Consider the following 17,458-nt stretch of genomic DNA (forward strand, 5'->3'; position numbering starts at 1 on the left):
AGCCTAGTGATTAGCTGGGGCTTGTCAGTTCTTTATGATCTAGGCTAAATGGACTCAAAGCCCACATAGTCAAAGACTCCCACTCTCCCATGGTTCCTATCAATTCCTGAGAGAAGGGAATTCAAAACAGGGTTACTCTTTATCTCTCTCCATCTTCCATCCTTGGGGGAGAGGGTCATTATCTCACCTAACTCCTGGTGTTGACTCTTTTTTCTGATTTTTCTCCTTTCTCTCTCCCCTTCCCTATTAGGAACAAAACCAACAAATCTTTCCCCTTGTTTCTGTCAAGCTGCTTCCTCCTTTTCTGACCTCTCAGCCCCTGTTCCCATCCATACTCACATCCCTAAGTGAACTTCATATTAAGACAATGCCCCCAGGGCAGTTCCCACCACACCAGGAATTCTGGTGCCCACTATTCTGATAATACATTTTTTTTCTCCTTTCCTATTTCATAGGTTTTATGTAACCATCACACTCTACATAGAACTACATAGTCTACTTACTGAACAAGCATTCTGAAGGCTGACATGTATCTGATATTGTACAAAGCACAGGGAAACTGAAGCAGACACACTCTGATGTCAAGCGGCGCATGGTCCAGAGAGGCACTCAGGCAAGAGAAAAGCCCCAGGGTGGCCCTGGACGGTTTGTCTCAGCAGTTGGAGCATCGGCCAGTGGACTGAGAGTCGCAGGTTCAATTCCCAGTAAAGGGCATGTATCTTGGTTGCAGGTTTGATCCCCTGCCCGGTTGGGGTCAGGCGGAAACAACCAATCAATGTGTCTCACATTGATGTTTCTCTCTTTCTCTCCCTTCCTCCCACTCTATCTGAAGAAAAAAAAAATGAAAAAATATCCTAGGGTGAGGATTAAAAAAAGAAGAAGAAGAAGGAAAAAGCCCTAGGGTGCAAGCTCTATTAGAGAGGTATGAGGGACAGAGAGACCAGGAGAGCACAAGAGAGCATCTTACCACATCTGAAGGTCTGAGGAAGTTAGGTGCTGATGGACAGCAGGGCAGAAAAAAGCCTGAATATCAGAAGGAAACACATACAGAAAAGCACCAAGAAGAGGACAAATCAAAGCATATCTAGAAATCTGCAATTAGTGCAGGCAGTAATGCAGGAGAAGGAAGGGGGAAGAAGGCACAGCAAGACACAGGCAGGAACCATTCATCACACTGTTAGATTTGAAAAAGTGTCTACTTTGGCCCTGGCCGGTTTGGCTCAGCGGTTAGAGCGTCGGCCTGCGGTCCCGAGAGACCCGGGTTCGGTTCCCGCTAAGGGCACGTACCTCGGTTGCAGTTTGTCCCCGGCCCTGGTTGGTCATGCGGGTGGCAGCCACTCGATGTGTCCCTTTCACATCGATGTTTCTCTCTCTCTTCCTCTCTCCCCCTCCCACTCTACCTGAACAAAAAACGGAAAGGTGTCCTCAGGTGAGGATAAAAAAAAAAAAAAGTGTCTACTTTGTTCTAAAGGCAGTGGAGAGCCAATGAAAGGCTTTAGGCAGAGGATAAAGATAAGCAATTCTGCGCCTTAAAAAGACCAGCAGCAGCAGTGTGGAAGATGAATTAGAAAGGAATTCACATGGAAGACAGCAAAGCCAATACACAGACTGGTGCATTAGTCAAGGCCAGAAACAATAAAGCTAGACTAAGGCATTGAAATCAGGGAAAGAGGAAAAAGGAAGTTCTCTGATATGTTATTCACTAATACTACTAAGAGCAAAGTGAAGAGATTGGAAATTACTAAAATTATTAAATTGTAAATCGCTATTGTGCAATCTTTAAAGTTTGAAAAGATAATCCTTACACAACCATAAGATCAGAAAGTATTCGGAGTAAAAGACAAGATCAATTTTCAAAAAGATTCACGCGGCCCTGGCTGGTGTGGCTCAGCTGATTCCCAGTCAGGGCACACGTCCGGGTTGTGGGCTCACTCCTCAGTAGGGGGTGTGCAGAAGGCAGCGGATCGATGTTTCTCTCTCACACTGATGTTTCCAGCTCTCTCTCCCTTTCTCTCTAAGATCAATAAAAATATGTTTTAAAGATTCACATGAACTGTATTCATTTGTCAAAACTCCAAACTGTATGCCAAAAAGGGTGAATTTTACTGTATGTAAATTATACCTCAAAGAAAATTGAGCTATAAAGAATCATAAAAACATTTTTAAACATGAGTATTATAAAGAAGAAATATTCAGATTCAGCAACGATCTTCTTAATGTTTATGTGGTGATTGTTTTGCATACAAATCTATTTACTTATCAAAGTTAACGCTAACTTTTTAGAAAAGTCACATACTTCTTTTTTTTTTAATCCTCACCCGAGGACATTTTTCCAATTTTTGTACAGATAGAGTGGGAGGGAGAGAGAGAGAGAAAAACATCGATGTGAAAGGGACACATCGAGTGGCTGCCACCCGCACGACCAACCAGGGCCGGGGACAAACTGCAACCGAAGTACATGCCCTCAGCGGGAACCGAACCCGGGTCTCTTCGGACCGCAGGCCTATGCTCTAACCGCTGAGCCAAACCGGCCAGGGCATAAAAGTCACATACTTCTAACTAGCAATTTAAAGCTACTAACACTTATTTTTCATTTTTTTAAAAATATGTGACGACAATCCACTGAGCCACACCGGCCAGGCCTAACACTTATTTTTCAAAATGAACACATTTCTGAGACACCTTACACTGCATCATCTAAGCCAATTGTTCTTCAATTTTATTAAAAGATTATTTATTAATGCATTATTCTGAAATGTTACAAGTTCTTTTATTCTTGCCATAATTGCATGTGATCAACAGCATATCACTAATATGCAGTGGTGTGTGTATGTATAGATCTGTAACATAAGCTTTATGAATTAAAACTAAGTACGTAAAAGGTCTGTAGAATTTCCAAATGATAATGGCCAAAGGACAGTCAAGAATTTTATAGTAGCCCTGGCCAGTTTGGCTGAGCGGTTAGAGCATTCGCCCACAGACCAAAGGTTCCATTCCCAGCCAAGGGCACGAACCTGGGTTGCAGGTTCAATACCTATGTGGGGGGCAACCAATTGATGTGTCTCTCTCATATAGATGTTTCTTTCTCTCCCTCTCTCTCTTTCTCCCTCCCTCCCACTCTATCTAAAAAAATCAATGGAAAAATATCCTCTGGTAAGGATTAACAACAACAAAAAAATGTACTGTAGTCAGGTTATTGGAAAATTCGCAATTATTATAAAACATAGTTTTAAAAGAATAGTCAAGTAGAATATTTCATTTCCAGGCCATAATATATGACTGAAATTAATATACACAAATGTTAAGAAAAAGATAACTTAGGGAACAATATAGCACATAAAAGGATTGTACAGAAGCTTTTATGACTTATTTTCAAAAGCAAGTTCCCTTAGTGTTAGTTTATAAATTACTGTCTGACAGTTTAAAGACAATCATGCTTCGAACCTAAATCTAGACAGATGAGGAACAGAACCATACTATTCACACTTGCCTGTCTTTCCTTTTCTTAAGATACACCTTCATTTACAGTAGAAGTCACACTTCAGTATTTTGGCAAGCAAAAAACATAAACGGTAAAAACTTAAACCATTACAGCAAGGCAAAATTATTTTAGTATTTGTTGATATATTTTAAATTATACCTTCCATGCAAGCAATAAAATAGTTTCTAATACTCCCAAGGCTCAGATTTCAGTTTGATGTAAGAAAATACAGCAGCATTTTGATCCTCCTAAGTCATAACCTCATTTTCCACTGCAATTCTATTGTTACCTCTACACTTAATTCTGTTGTGAAAAAGTCCTTTATCAATATGCTTTCCTTTTTCTATTTTCCAGAATACACATGCCTAATAGTGCCAACTTGGTTTCTATTAGCACTTAAAGGTAGCAGCTTTGACTCAAATACCAGTTTGCAATAATTTGTGCTTACAACTATAAACTTTCATAAGGCTACTGCCAGCTTGTTTTTCAAGAATAATCTCACATTTTAAAAATGTTAATATTGCCCTGGCCGGTTTGGCTCAGCGGTTAGAGCGGTCCAGAGAGGCCCGGGTTCAGTTCCTGCTAAGGGCATGTACTTCGGTTGCGGTTTGTCCCCGGCCCTGGTTGGGTCGTGTGGGTGGCAGCCACTCGATGTGTCCCTTTCACATCGATGTTTCTCTCTCTCTCTTCCTCTCTCTCCCTCCCACTCTGTCTAAATAAAAAATGAAAAAATGTCCTCAAGTGAGGATTAAAAAATAAATAAAATAAAATAAAAATGTTAATATTAACTCGTACTGAACTATCTACTTTCATTCTATGAACACTGGAGATCAAAGAAACTAAATTCATCCTGTCTTGTCCCATCCTTCCTCCCTATTTCAATTTTTAACTATGTTTTCTCCACCACAACCATGCTCCAGGTCTGGGGTTTAGAAGAAAAAAGGTCAAGGAGTGCCCTGGAGGCAACTGCAGGCCCTGGAGCTCTATGGCAGGGTGCCACTCCCGTGGTGTCCCCTCCTTTGCTTATTTCAAACCTAAATTGTGTAACCCATTCCCCTGAAACCAAGCGAAGCTATTAATGCTTCCAATTCTATGACAAAGGTATCAGCACAATTATGCTGCCATATAAAAAGTCACAGATCTTTTGTGCTTCTAAACACAACTATAGTGTTTCCTGGCCATTTACATTTTTTGTGTTTGTTTTATTTTACAATGACTTCAAAATCCAAAGTTGTAAAAATAACAGACAACTCCCAAATTCATAATCAGTTTTTAATACTCTGCCACATTTGCTTACTCTTATACATACACTCATGAGCACACACACACTCACACATTCGGAGTTGTTTGCACACATCGTGCATCTTTACCCCTTAATATTTCAGTGTGTATTTCCTAAAAGTTCTCTTAAGTAACCTCAGCATATTATCAAATTCTAAAAATTAAAATTGATAAAAAATTTTAATCTATGGTCCCTATTCTGGTTTGTCAATTGTCCCACGTTCTTTATGATAGTTAATTTTATGTGTCAACTTGGCTGGATCACAGGGTGCCCAGATATTTGGTCAAACATTATTCTGGGTGTTTCAATAGGGGTGTTTTGGACAAGATTAATATTGAAATCGGTGGACCCCGAGCAGAGCAGATCGTCCTCCATCATCCAGCAGAAGTAGTATACATGGGACGGGGCAGAGCAGGCCCCGAAGGCACGAGTCAAGAAGTGGCCCGATGCCCGTAGGCCCCACTCCTGCAGCACTGCCTTCACACGCCTGGCTGCACCCACAGCCTTTGAAGGGGTGCCCTGAGAGCAATGGACAGAAAAGACAAGCCTAGGGCCTGGTTTACAGATGGTTCTGCACAACAGGAAAGTACCATCCAAAAGTAGACAGTTACAACACTACAGCTCCTTTCTGGGATATCCCTGAAGGGCAGTGATAAAAGAATCGTGTAACCAGTTTCAGAAATGAAGACTGTAGATGCCATGAGTAATTTCCTCCTTCTTTTGTTATGAATAAGTTTGTGTGCCTATGACAAGTATGTTTGTTCTCTTCCTTTTCTTTCCCTTTATCACGTAACATATGATGTATCGACTTTATATCATAGTATTTAAGTTACAGGATAGCAAGGAGAAGAGTAAACATCACTCAAGGACTTTAAATCTTATTGGCAAAGGGATGAGCACATACATGGGACAACTTTAGACGGGTGAACTATCAACAACTCATATGGACAGGCAGTAAGGCCAAATCACTGAGGGCTTTGAAGGAGAAGCTAACTAAGGCCTATTGAGTTCATCTTCAGTTAAGAAGGCAGTATTAATCAAGGAAAAAGAGACCGTGTTTTGGCTTCAGATGAACTCAGTTTAAAACTCAAACTCTACCATTTACTAAAGCTGTGCTGAGCAATTTTACCACACTATGCCCCTTACTTGTAGTCTGTGACTGACTGGATGGATGATGGACAATAAGGTAGTTAGGTACACATATGGACCGACAGTCACATGGACAGCACACACACACACACAGACACACACACACACAATTGTACTTATCTGAGCCTTGGTTCCTCCTAAAAGCAGAACATCAAAAAGGATGTGTACACTGAGAGGAGGAGTAAAGGACCAAGGAGGGTGAAACTGGAAAGGAGCATGATCCAGTAAAAGGGTACCTTACTGAGATGCTCACTGCTCTGGGCAACTGGATCTTACTCTCTAAGGATGATTGCAAAGCTCTTAGAATTACCTGTGCAAAGACAAGGAGAAGCATTTCTCCTTTGGCTCCCGGCCCTAGGGTGAGCATTAACTTCCAGGCCCTAGGCTGAATTCTCCTCTGTATCCTCCTACCTGAATTCCTGCCGAGTGGATCTTGGAAAAGTCCTGGAGCAGAAAGGAAATGATGTGCAGTGAACATCCTGAGACAAGACACTGTCAGGGTAAAGTGAGTCAAAGCTTGAAAGGAAGTTTAAAGACAATGTAAGGTGGCACTTAAGAGGCAACTGATGGAACATAGGTCAAACTCCCTTCTGCCTCCGTCATTGAATATATGTGTATTAAATCATCACTTTGCACACCTTAAACATACACAATGTAATATGTCAATTATATCTCAATAAAACTAGAGAAGAAATAAACATATTGGTCACTGAGTCTTTAAGGAGGAGCTAGTGTAGCTACTATATGATGGTGACAGGGAGGAACTTATTTAAACTCGAGGGATTTACTAAGCTTCTTGTTGCCTCCATGCCCAGTGAATAATGCTGAACAGGCATCTGGAGCCACCACAGTCCAACAAGGGCAAGGTTACTAAGACTCCGATCCCTTAGAGACCGTCTTACCCATACAAGTCAAGTAGCATCCTGGCTGGTTGGACATCTTTCTTGCCCCATGACTTATTAGCCATTGCCACAGAGCTCTGTGGGTCAGGGCACACTAAATGCCACTGTGGTCCATTACGGTAACTTCATCCACCTTGCCCCTGAGGGTAAGTACCACCATCTGGACTCTGTTACTCTGGAATCTCATCATTTCTATGAATACGAGGGAACCAGTCCCATGGAAGTCTCTCCTATCAAGCCCAGCCGGTTTCCCTTCACCAGTGCATTCACTTATTATGTGAGGGAATGATGCTGGACCCGCCTAAGGAACACAGTCAAATGGTGTGTTCTCCAGTCTCATATAGTAAATTCAATGTAACAGCCTCTCTTCTCTGAAATTTTTGACCTTGATATTTTATCAAAGTAATTCTTGTATATTTACCTTATTTATTGTAGGTCATATTCATGTCCAAGTTTTAAGAAACCATCTCAGCAGTATATTGGGACCAGGTTATTAGGATGTTAAATCCTGAGATATGAATAGTGCTCTCGTGTGAATAAATTCTCCCCTATCCAGCCTTCTTATTCTGTCACTCCTGGTCCAATACCTTCAACATTCACACCCCCACATGCTCCTCCTATTCCTATCAGTACATACTTGACCAGGTCCTGGAATTACTTACCTCAGTATTTCCTCCCACCAAGAACACCCCTGATTGAACTGAGCTGAGATTGTGTCTCGTTATTGTTCTAGAAGTAACAGGGGTATGGAGGGAGTAGACTGAAGGAAGACGAGCATGCTGTGAGATATCCACCTCAAGGGGATCTCTGCATGGTCTCCCAGTAAGGGAAGGCTGTTCTCTTCTAACAAGGCACTGATTCTGCCTATCCAGAGGACTCAGGGAAATTCAGGAGTTCAGATTCTCCGGCTCATCAACCCAAATGTTCCGATCTGACGTCTCAGGGTCCTACTCTTTCCACATCAGGACCCTGACTTTGGCCCTGGACACCTGCCAAGAATGTATAAGAAAGGCAGAACCACTATGATGAATACCGAATAAAGTTTGACTTCACACAGGTGTAGGAGTAAGTTGAACTGTCCATGTAAGACTGTTGCTTCTGCACCTGAGGCTGACCCCAAAGACAGCAGAGAAGGCAGCTGGAACGTGGGAAGGAGCAAGGATAAACTGGAATCCTAAAGGCCAGCTGGAACCCACGAAGACAAGTAAGAACCCATGTCTATGTCACACTACCTTCATGCTCCAACTTCAGTGATGTGGGGGACCTACAGAGAAGATGCACACACTGGCCCAGGATTCTCCGAAACTGATGGAGGTGGTCCAACAGGAGCTAAAGGAGTTGCAGGCCTAGCTAAAGCTCGGCGCCAGCAATGTGGCACAGCAGACCAGCAGCAAGTGTGGCAACGGCCACCATGCCTAGTACCAACCTTCACGGGTAAAACAAATATGGCTGCTGCTTCACTTCTGTCTTCTAAATCTTGCTCAAAATGTCTCTTGTGGCCAGTGCTGACCCAGAACCCAGGACAGAGGGAAAGTGAGAGAGAAACATCGATGTGAGAGAGCTATGTCTATTGACTGTCTCCCACATGAGCCCTGACCAGGGCCAGGGGTTAAACCTGCAACCCAGGTTTAACTTAACTGGGAATTGAACCCATGATCCTTTGATGTGCAAGCCAATGCTCTCACCAGTGAGCCACACCAGCCAGGGCAGGGCCTACATTTTAAGCATCATCAGCCCTGTGGCTGCAGACAATCGGACCTTTTCAAATGCTGTCATGGAGCCCCTCTTTTCACAGTGTGCCCTGCATCAATAACTGGTTGGCTTAAAGTCTGTCATTCTTATTTTCAAGCCTTCTGAAGGTAAAAGAGGTTAGTCAGCTTCAGAGTCCTTATAATCACCACTGTCCCCATTCCACTCAAGTCCCAGAGCAATCATATAACCCAAGCCTTCGCCTTCCACTCCGTGCTAGTCCCAGTCCCCTGCAGGTGAGGCATCTTAGCAATTGTGTTGTCACACATGCCGGGTTTTCTTTTTCTTTTTTTAATTTATGTTTTAGAGAGCGAGGAAGGGAGAGAAAAACACTGATCGGCTGCCTCCTGCACCCCCCACCCCTGGGGATTGAGTCCACAACCCAGCATGTGCCCTGACCAGGAATCGAACCAGGACCTCTCAGTCCATGGGATGATACTCAATTCACTGTGCCACACCGGCCGGGAAACATGCCGAGTTTTCATCACCACTCCCACCAGCAGTGGTGCCCTTGCTGCAGTTTCACCAGTCAGTGGTCCCCTCCAATATCCCATCCAAAGTATGCTTTCAAGAGCCACTGTTGGTACTACCCGTCTTAGCCAGGACCCATGTGCAAGCGATTTACTTGGAAGGTCACCCCAGTGAGAAGGATGAGGAAGAACTCAGGAGACTGAAACTGGGAAGAAGGAAAAGCCAATGCAAGGATGCATTATCAACTCCATTAAATCTGGACCTTTTGAGGAATGTACAGAATGCCTCTCAGGATTTTCTGTTCTACTCTAGGATCAATACAGAGAAGCATTTATTATCAACTCCCATCCTCCATTAGTTGATAGTTGCCCCACTGGGACAGTAACACCCTACACTCTGGGATGTACACTTGTACTTGCTGAGTCAGCTCTCCCCAGGGTCCTAAATTTTGGAGTAGGAGTCAATGTCCTGGGGCAGAAAGTGAAAAATGTGCAGCATGCATGCTTGAAATTAGATGCCGTCAATCTGGAGTGAGTGAATGCCCATACAGAACTGTCACTGCCACGGCTGGACTCTTAGTAAGGCAGATGGGAAGTGAGCATGTGCCAAGAGGTGCCAGATACAATACTAATCACATAGCTGTGTTATAAGAATTAAATGAGACACGCAAAATGCTTGGCAGAGTACCTAACACATAAAGCTCAAGAAGTGGTCGCCATTACTAGGTTAGACACTGAACTAAGACTGTGTAGTGGTAATGGTGAACAAGAAACAGATAAAGGAGATAGTCCCAAGTTATACTTGCCACAGGTGGGAGAGAAAATTGGTGAGCAGGGAGAATGTAAGGTAGAGGAAGGGTCCTTGCAGGATGCAGAACAGCAATGACACTGAATAAATACAGAAAGCTGGAGGAAAAGCATCATTCAACTTGAGAGGGTAAGGAACCTGTGGGGTATCCAAATGGTGTATGTTCCGTAGACAGTTGGGAGTAACTGATAAAAACTCAAGAAAGAGATCTAAGCAAACATGGAAAATGGTAGTTTGAGCCATGACAATATTTGATTCCCCAGTTACAAGGAAAGACAGCGGACAGTGGACTCCCGACGTGTAAGAGACAAGCAGGGGGGTGACAGCCATGACAGAGGGAGATGGGGCAGTCGGCGACAGAGAAGAACCAGGAGGAAGAGCAGGGGCCCTGGGGAAAGGGAGGGTAGGACCGGTTAAGCGGAGGCATTCCCACCTGGTTAGGAAAACAGGGAGAGCCAAGTCATTTTGGAGAACAGTTTCCGTGGCGTGACTGAGATGGGAGCCTGATGTCACATCAAAGAGTGGCTAGGAGATAAAGAAGCAGAAACAGCTGGTATAAACAGCTCTTTCAAAAGCTGGTGGGAAGGGAGTAACAGCAAAAATGAGAGGGCCACAGACTTTTTTAAACAAACCCAACTGTGGTGTGGGAAGAATATGAGGATCAGGAAAAGGGGAGAAAAAATAAAGTTCTCTGAGGAAGTGGAAGATTTCAAAAAGAGATGTAAGGCCCTGGCCAGTTTGGCTCAGTCGTTAGAGCGTCGGCCTGTGGTCCAGAGAGACACGGGTTCAGTTCCCGCTAAGGGCATGTACCTCGGTTGCAGTCTGTCCCCGGCCCTGGCTGGTCATGCGGGTGGCAGCCACTCGATGTGTCCCTTCACATCGATGTTTCTCCCCCCCCCCCCCCCACTCTATCTGAACAAAAAAATGGAAAAAAATGTCCTCGGGTGAGGATAAAAAAAAAGAGAGATGTAAGTACACAGTCTGACTCAATCATCTTTATTTAATATGTTTGGATTTGTTTTTTTTTTGTTTTGTTTTTCTTATCCTCACCCGAGGACATTTTTTCCATTTTTGTTCAGGTAGAGTGGGAGGGAGAGAGAGGAAGAGAGAGAGAGACAAACATTGATATGAGAGGGACACATCGAGTGACCGCCTCCTGCACGACCCCAACCAGGGACAAGGATGAATTGCAAGAGAGGTACGTGCCCTTGACCGGAATCAAACCTGCAACTTACTGGTCTGCAGGTTGACATTCTAACCGCTGAGCCAAACCGACCAGGGCTGGATTTGTTCTTAATATACCAATTAGGAAATATGCATTTAGCATCTAATTTATTGGGACCAACCTAATAAAGCTGTAAAATAATCTTTCTTATAAAACTTTGTCTTTTCGCCCTGACCGGGGACCTCAGTTGGTTGGAGCATCCACTGTCCAGTGCACCAAAAGGCTGCAGGTTCAATCCCCAGTGGAAGCATGTCCGGGAGTCAACCAATCGATGTGTCCCTCTCACATCAATGATTCTCTCTCTCTCTCTTTCTCTCTCTCTCCCTTCCTCTCTCTCTAAAATCAATAAAAACATATCCTCGTATGAAGATTAAAAAACAAAACAAAACCAAAAAAATCTTGTCTTTTCTTACTCAACATTAAAAAACACAAGCTTCTTGAACTAATTTAGTTTCAGTCAAAGGTGACAATTGTATGCAGTGAGAAAAAACCCTTCCTCTGCTCTTCTAGCTTGTTTTCTTTTTGTCGGGGGAAAATTCATTTATAAGACAATTTGCCCGATAAGCTCTAATTTAGGGGTTATCCAGCATAGTGTGGACAGGACTATAAAACTCTGAACTCTAAAACCTTTAACCCCCGTCTGCAGGCTCCAATTAGCTCAATTCTAGAAAAGAAGCTTGAAAAGAAGCTAAAGAGCCAGCACATTGAGTTCCTTTCAACTGCCAGGTGGTAAGCTATTCTGAAGCTGTTTAGATTTGTGGTTGGGCCTGCAACCATGTCTCTGGACAGCATTCTGCTGGAGGCAGAACAGAGTTAAATTTAATATCTGTGCACTTTAAAACAGTGCGGCCCACTTTCCCCTTATTGCCAGGGTCACCTACCCTCAAGACTCACTGTATTTTTGGTGTATACCACAGCAATGTCAACTTATCCAACTGATCTGGGGAATCCATCATTGAGTCAGTGTGAAAACTGTGTCAGTAAGGAAATAAATGCTTATAAAGCATTAACAACCTCCTTTTTCCCGATTTGTGTACCAAACAAATTTAACTTGAAGCTGAACTAAATATAAAACACATCGAAAAGAAGAAAAAGAACATGATGCTGACTAAGAATTCTGGCATGATCGAGAGAGCACGTTTAGGGAACTGACCTCTATGGAAAGGACAGAGCATTTCACTGGTGATGCCCGAAAACCTTTCTGTAATCTGTTCTACAACATTCTACAAAGTTTCATCTGGGTAGCATGTAAACTTTGTGCCAACTTGTGTGTTTTCCTATAGCTAAGAATTTTAAAAGATCAGAATAACAAGTTTTTAAAACAATAATGTTATTTTTTCTTCTTGAATAAAGAATTGCCTTTTCTTCACAATTCATAGAAAAGAAAAAAATCCAGGAGCTCAAAACTCCCATGTCTTCCTGCCACCAAGTCTACAAATGCACCTACATCCTTCCCTCCCCCACCCCCTCCTCTCTCCTCTTACAATAGAAGCAGTAGGCCAATCTTGACCCCACCACCACCCCCGTGGCCCCTGCTCAGGGACCTTGATGCTCTCAGCTACCCCCTCTTGTCTGTGTAGTTTCCATCTCTCTCTCTGTCATGGATCCAGACTAGTGGTATTTAAGCATGTTCTAGCATCACTCATTTTAAAACAACACCCCCACCCCCAAACCCTACATTCATCTCTGGCTAAGTATCTCTCTTTAATCCCCTCCAGAAGAACCAAGTCTCTCAAAAATTATCTTCATCTGCATCCACTCCTCAACCTGTTCCAATCTGGCTTCTCCCACCAAATCTCCACCAAAATGCTCTTGCCAAGGACATTAGCGGTCAGTCAGATCTGACAAACAGCCCATGAAGCACCTCTCTCCCTGGCCCCCATACCTCCAACAATGTCCCTAGGCTTTCTTCTGGTTTTTCTTCTGGCTGTTCCTTCGCCATACCCTTTCTTAGCAAGTCCTTTTCTATCCATCCTCTAAGTTTTGGGGTTTTACAGGTCTCAGTTCTGAGTTCTCTTCCTCTCTCTCTCCAGTCTACAATCTCTCCTAAGGTGATCTCTTCTATACCCGGGCTTTAAATGGCATCTAAGTGCCAAAGATGCTAAGATTTGTATCTGCAGCCTAGACAGCTTTTCCAGGTTCTAGACCCATACCCACTGATGACATAGAACACAGTGCTTTAGAGGGGCCTTGGGGCCACAATGCATGGGTGTCAAAACTAGTGCTTCTACTTACTTCCTGGGTATCCCTGAGCAAGTCAGTGACCTAAGACTCAGTTTCCCCAACTAAAAATTGGAATAGTAATAACAGTATTCACTTCATAAGCTTATTGTGTGGATTAAATGAGTTGATGAAAGCACCTACTATGTAACACATAGTAAGCTTTCATGATTACTATTACCATATATGTCCATTAAAATATGCCAAAGACATCTCAAACTTTGTATAAAACTGGATCCCTTCTTTTCTGCCCACTCCATATGCACCACCCCTGGTTTGCCATCTGTGAATTCTAAGGCAGAATTCTAAGATGACCCCAATGCAACCTTTGCAACACCTCCTGCCCTTGAGTGAGTGAATTTAATACACCACTGTTGTAATGAAGGGATTTATCAGATGTAACCAGACATAATTAAGGTCCCAAATCAATTGGCAATTATGAGAAAGATTATCTAGGTTGACCTGCCCTAATCACATAAGGTCTGTAGGTCAGACAAGGAGATCTAGACGTCAGAGTCAAAGCATGGAAAGGATTTGAAGATGGAGGAACCAAATGAAAGAAAATGCAGGTCTCTAGAAACTGACAGAGGACACTAGTGACAACCAGCAAGGAATCTGGAACCTCAGACTGAAGACCACAGGAACTAAAATGTGCCAAATACAAGAATGAGCTTGAAAGTGGATTTTTATCCAGGGCCTCTAGATATGAATTCAGTCTGGCTGCCCCCTTAATTTCAGCGCTGCTGTGAGAATTTCCAACCTACTGAACTGTGAGCTAATAAATGGGTGCTATTATAAGCCGCTGAGTTTGTGATAATCTGTTATGCAACAATAGGAAATTAATACTCTACCTGAACAAAAAACACCTTCAGACATACATTTGTTCCAGCCAGAAAATCCCATATCAATACAACAACAAATTCTGTTGATTCTATCTTCTAAGTACATCTCAAATATATTCACAATTCTTAATTTCTAATTGTTACCTAATCCAAACCAGTATGTCCCATCTGAACTTCTGCAATAGCCTCCTAACTGGTCTCCCTTAACACAGTCTTTCCTCCCTTTCTCCTCACAGCAATGGGAGTCAATCTTTACCATGCAAAACACACTTCTCACCAACCTTTCGGTGCCTGAACACCTCATCATAATCTACAAAACCCTGTACAAAATAGCCCTGGCTACCTTTCCAGTCCCATTTCCTGTGATTCTCCGGCCTGGATATGATACTCAAGCCACAGAGGCTTTTCTTCCAGTAACCCCGGTGTGCCGAGCCACTTCCCCTGTAGGACCATCTGTGTCTCTTCCCTTGGCAGAAACGTGCCTACCCCTCCACATCGCCCCACAGAAATAAGGACATTACGTGAACATTACCGCCTCGCAGAAGCCTTCTCTCACCCCTCCCACAATGCCAGGTCACCTGTTAGACGCTCTCACAGAACCCTACACTCCTTCACAGAGTTTATCACAATTGCCATCACACAGTTAGTTATATGGTTATGTATGTAAGGTCTTTGTTAGGTACAGCTCAGTGAGGGCAGACTCCATGTCTAATTTGTTCCCTGCTACAACCCCGCATTTGGTACAGTGCCTGAATTCAACAAATCTCTAATGGATGAAAAAACACAGTGGCTGTTTTGCCCAACTTATATATGGCAAAATTAGGTCAAAATTATGAGTTTGATACGTGCATGACCCCATTATATTTGTCCTAATGCAGCCCTAATTATGGTATTTCCTAACAAACAAATGCTTTATACCTGAAAGCAGGTGCAAGTTCACTGGAAAGGATTATTGCAAATCTACCTCTAAGATTCAGTGCTCATGCCCTCTTAATGCAGCATCATATTTAGATATGACATGAAACATTATCCTTACTACATATATATATTTTTATCCTCACCTATTTTTCCATTTTTTGTTCAGATAGAGAGAGAGAGAGAGAGAGAGAGAGAGAGAAACATCGACGTGAAGGGGACACATATAGTGGCTGCCACCCGTACGACCAACCAGGGCTGGGGACAAACCACAACCGAGGTACGGGCCCCTAGCGGGAACCAAACCCGGGTCTCTCTGGACCGCAGGCTGACGCTCTAACCGCTGAGCCAAACTGGCCAGGGCTCCTTACTACATATTTTAAATAGCTTGTCCTCTTAGAAGGATTTATCTAACTCCACTCCAGATTACTGATGTAGTCAGAAGACAGAGTGCTTCAGTTGACTAAAATTTCCAGTTAATAATGGGATATTCCACTAATGTAGAAAATCCCCCAGTACAGAACAGCCCTGTGTGTAGTCTCCACCTTTTTGCCACTAGAACTCTTGAAAAGTATGCCTCTATTTTACAGCTGTCTCATTATGTATTTTTTTAAAACCAAAAGTGCTATTAAATAATTAGAGAACTCACTCTTTTCCATTTGGGGAGAAATATAAAAATAGCACAAATAACCATCTGATGGAGATTTTACTTAAGAAGCAAAACACTGGATAAAAAAATCAAGTATCTTCTCATATTTTCCATATTATTTACAGTATGTATATAGGTATTTATATGTGTATTTATTTAATTAAATATTTACCTAATCTCTACCTTGGTCCAGAAAAAACTTAAGGCAAATTACTTGGATTAACTATAAAACATAACAAAAAAAAAGAAAAAGAGAAAGAGAGGGAGGGAGGGAGAGAAGAAGAGAGAGAGAGAGAGAGAGAGAGAGAAAGAGAAAAAAAAAGAAGGAAGGAAGGAAGGAAAAGGTACATAAAATGGTACCGGGAGCAGCTCAAGATGCACACCAGACCACAAGTTTATGTGGTGTAGCCCTGAGATTTGAAGTTTCTAGCCACCAACTTGAATAAAGGGTTCTGCTCAGGGACCCACTTCAGAGGATTCCCATGAAAAACAGAACAGCTGGTCAAAAGCAGCTCAGCTAGGCTTGGTACCAAGATCAGAAAGGAATGTCTTCCTGGATTCCTTAGAGAAGACACCATTGTGCTTCTATGAAGCACAACACTTGTTACTATTTTCTACTAAAACAGTGGCTTAAATAACTGACTGCTTCACATTGTTATCATATTCAGTTACCCAGGCCTGGGACAAAATTATCTCTTGGCTCATCCAATTTTAAGCAAGATGTATTAGTTTCCGGCTGCTGCTGTAAAAAATTAATATACACTTCATGGTTTAAATTGTTTTCCTTACAGTTCTGGAGCTCAGAAGTCTGAAACTAGGTTTTGTGGAGCTAACATCACGGGGATCAGCAGAGCTGTGTTCCTTCTGGACACTCCAGGAGCATATGTGTTCCCCAGCTTCTGGAGGCTGCCCCGTCTCTTGGCTCACGGCCCCTCGGCAGCACTCCCGTCTGTTTTCATCACATGTCCTTCTCCTCTGCTCCCATCTTCACATCACCTTCTCTGACTCTCCCGGCTCCCTCTTTTAAGCACCCTGTGCTTACAATGGGCCCACTTGGATATTCCACGATACTCTTCCCACCTTAAAATCCTTAACTTCATCACACCTGCAAGGTCCCCCTGCCATGTAGTCACAGGCTTCAGGGTTTAGACCTAGACACTGGTGGGGGTGTCTTTATTCAAGCCTACCACACAAGATTTCATCATTTACCTGTTTGTAGCTACCTACATTATAAGAATGGGGTCAGAAAACAGCACTATAAGGGCATATCTACATAATAAGAGTAAAGCCACAAAACGAGAACTTAATAAAAACATTTTTTAATCAAGAGTTAACCATAAATTATTTTAAGTGTAAGTTCACCTTATATATTCAAATAATTTAATATTCTATAAAAATACATTTTACACATTTTGCCAGGAACACACTGATTATATAAAAAGTAGCACATCTACACAAAAACTTGTGTGAAATAAAGTAACTGCAATACCGAGTACTGTACTAAAAATCAGGAACTTTGCGTCCTTGTTTTATTCTCCCTACAGTCACAAGGGAGGGTGCCTCCTGAATTTTTTTTTTTTAAGTGAGATAGCCACCTCACTAACCACTTTAGAAAGATATAAAGTCCAGCCCTGGCCAGTGTTGCTCTGTGGTTAGAGCACCGGCCACACACCTAAGGGTCATGGGTTCGATTCCCAGTCAAGGGCACGTACATGGGTTGCAGGTTCAATCCCCAGCCCCGGTTGGGAAGCAATAGATGTGCCTTC

General features: G+C 42.8%; 1 protein-coding gene across 6 annotated transcripts in view; it reads right to left on the reverse strand.

The window, feature by feature from the left end:
• RPS6KA5 (ribosomal protein S6 kinase A5) overlaps positions 1-17,458 on the reverse strand; it is a 150,929-nt gene that overhangs the window by 123,358 nt on the left and 10,113 nt on the right. For 2 of the 6 annotated variants that reach the window (XM_036281265.1, XM_036279877.1), the window contains exon 1: positions 6,223-6,319. The exons of 3 other annotated variants lie outside the window; for them this stretch is intronic. The gene's annotated coding sequence lies outside the window, so the exon portion shown is untranslated. One more of the 6 variants, XM_036241623.1, reaches the window with a different exon arrangement.

Source organism: Molossus molossus, unplaced genomic scaffold (assembly GCF_014108415.1).
Source record: "Molossus molossus isolate mMolMol1 unplaced genomic scaffold, mMolMol1.p scaffold_m16_p_1, whole genome shotgun sequence".
In the NCBI taxonomy this organism is placed as follows: Eukaryota; Metazoa; Chordata; class Mammalia; order Chiroptera; family Molossidae; genus Molossus; species Molossus molossus.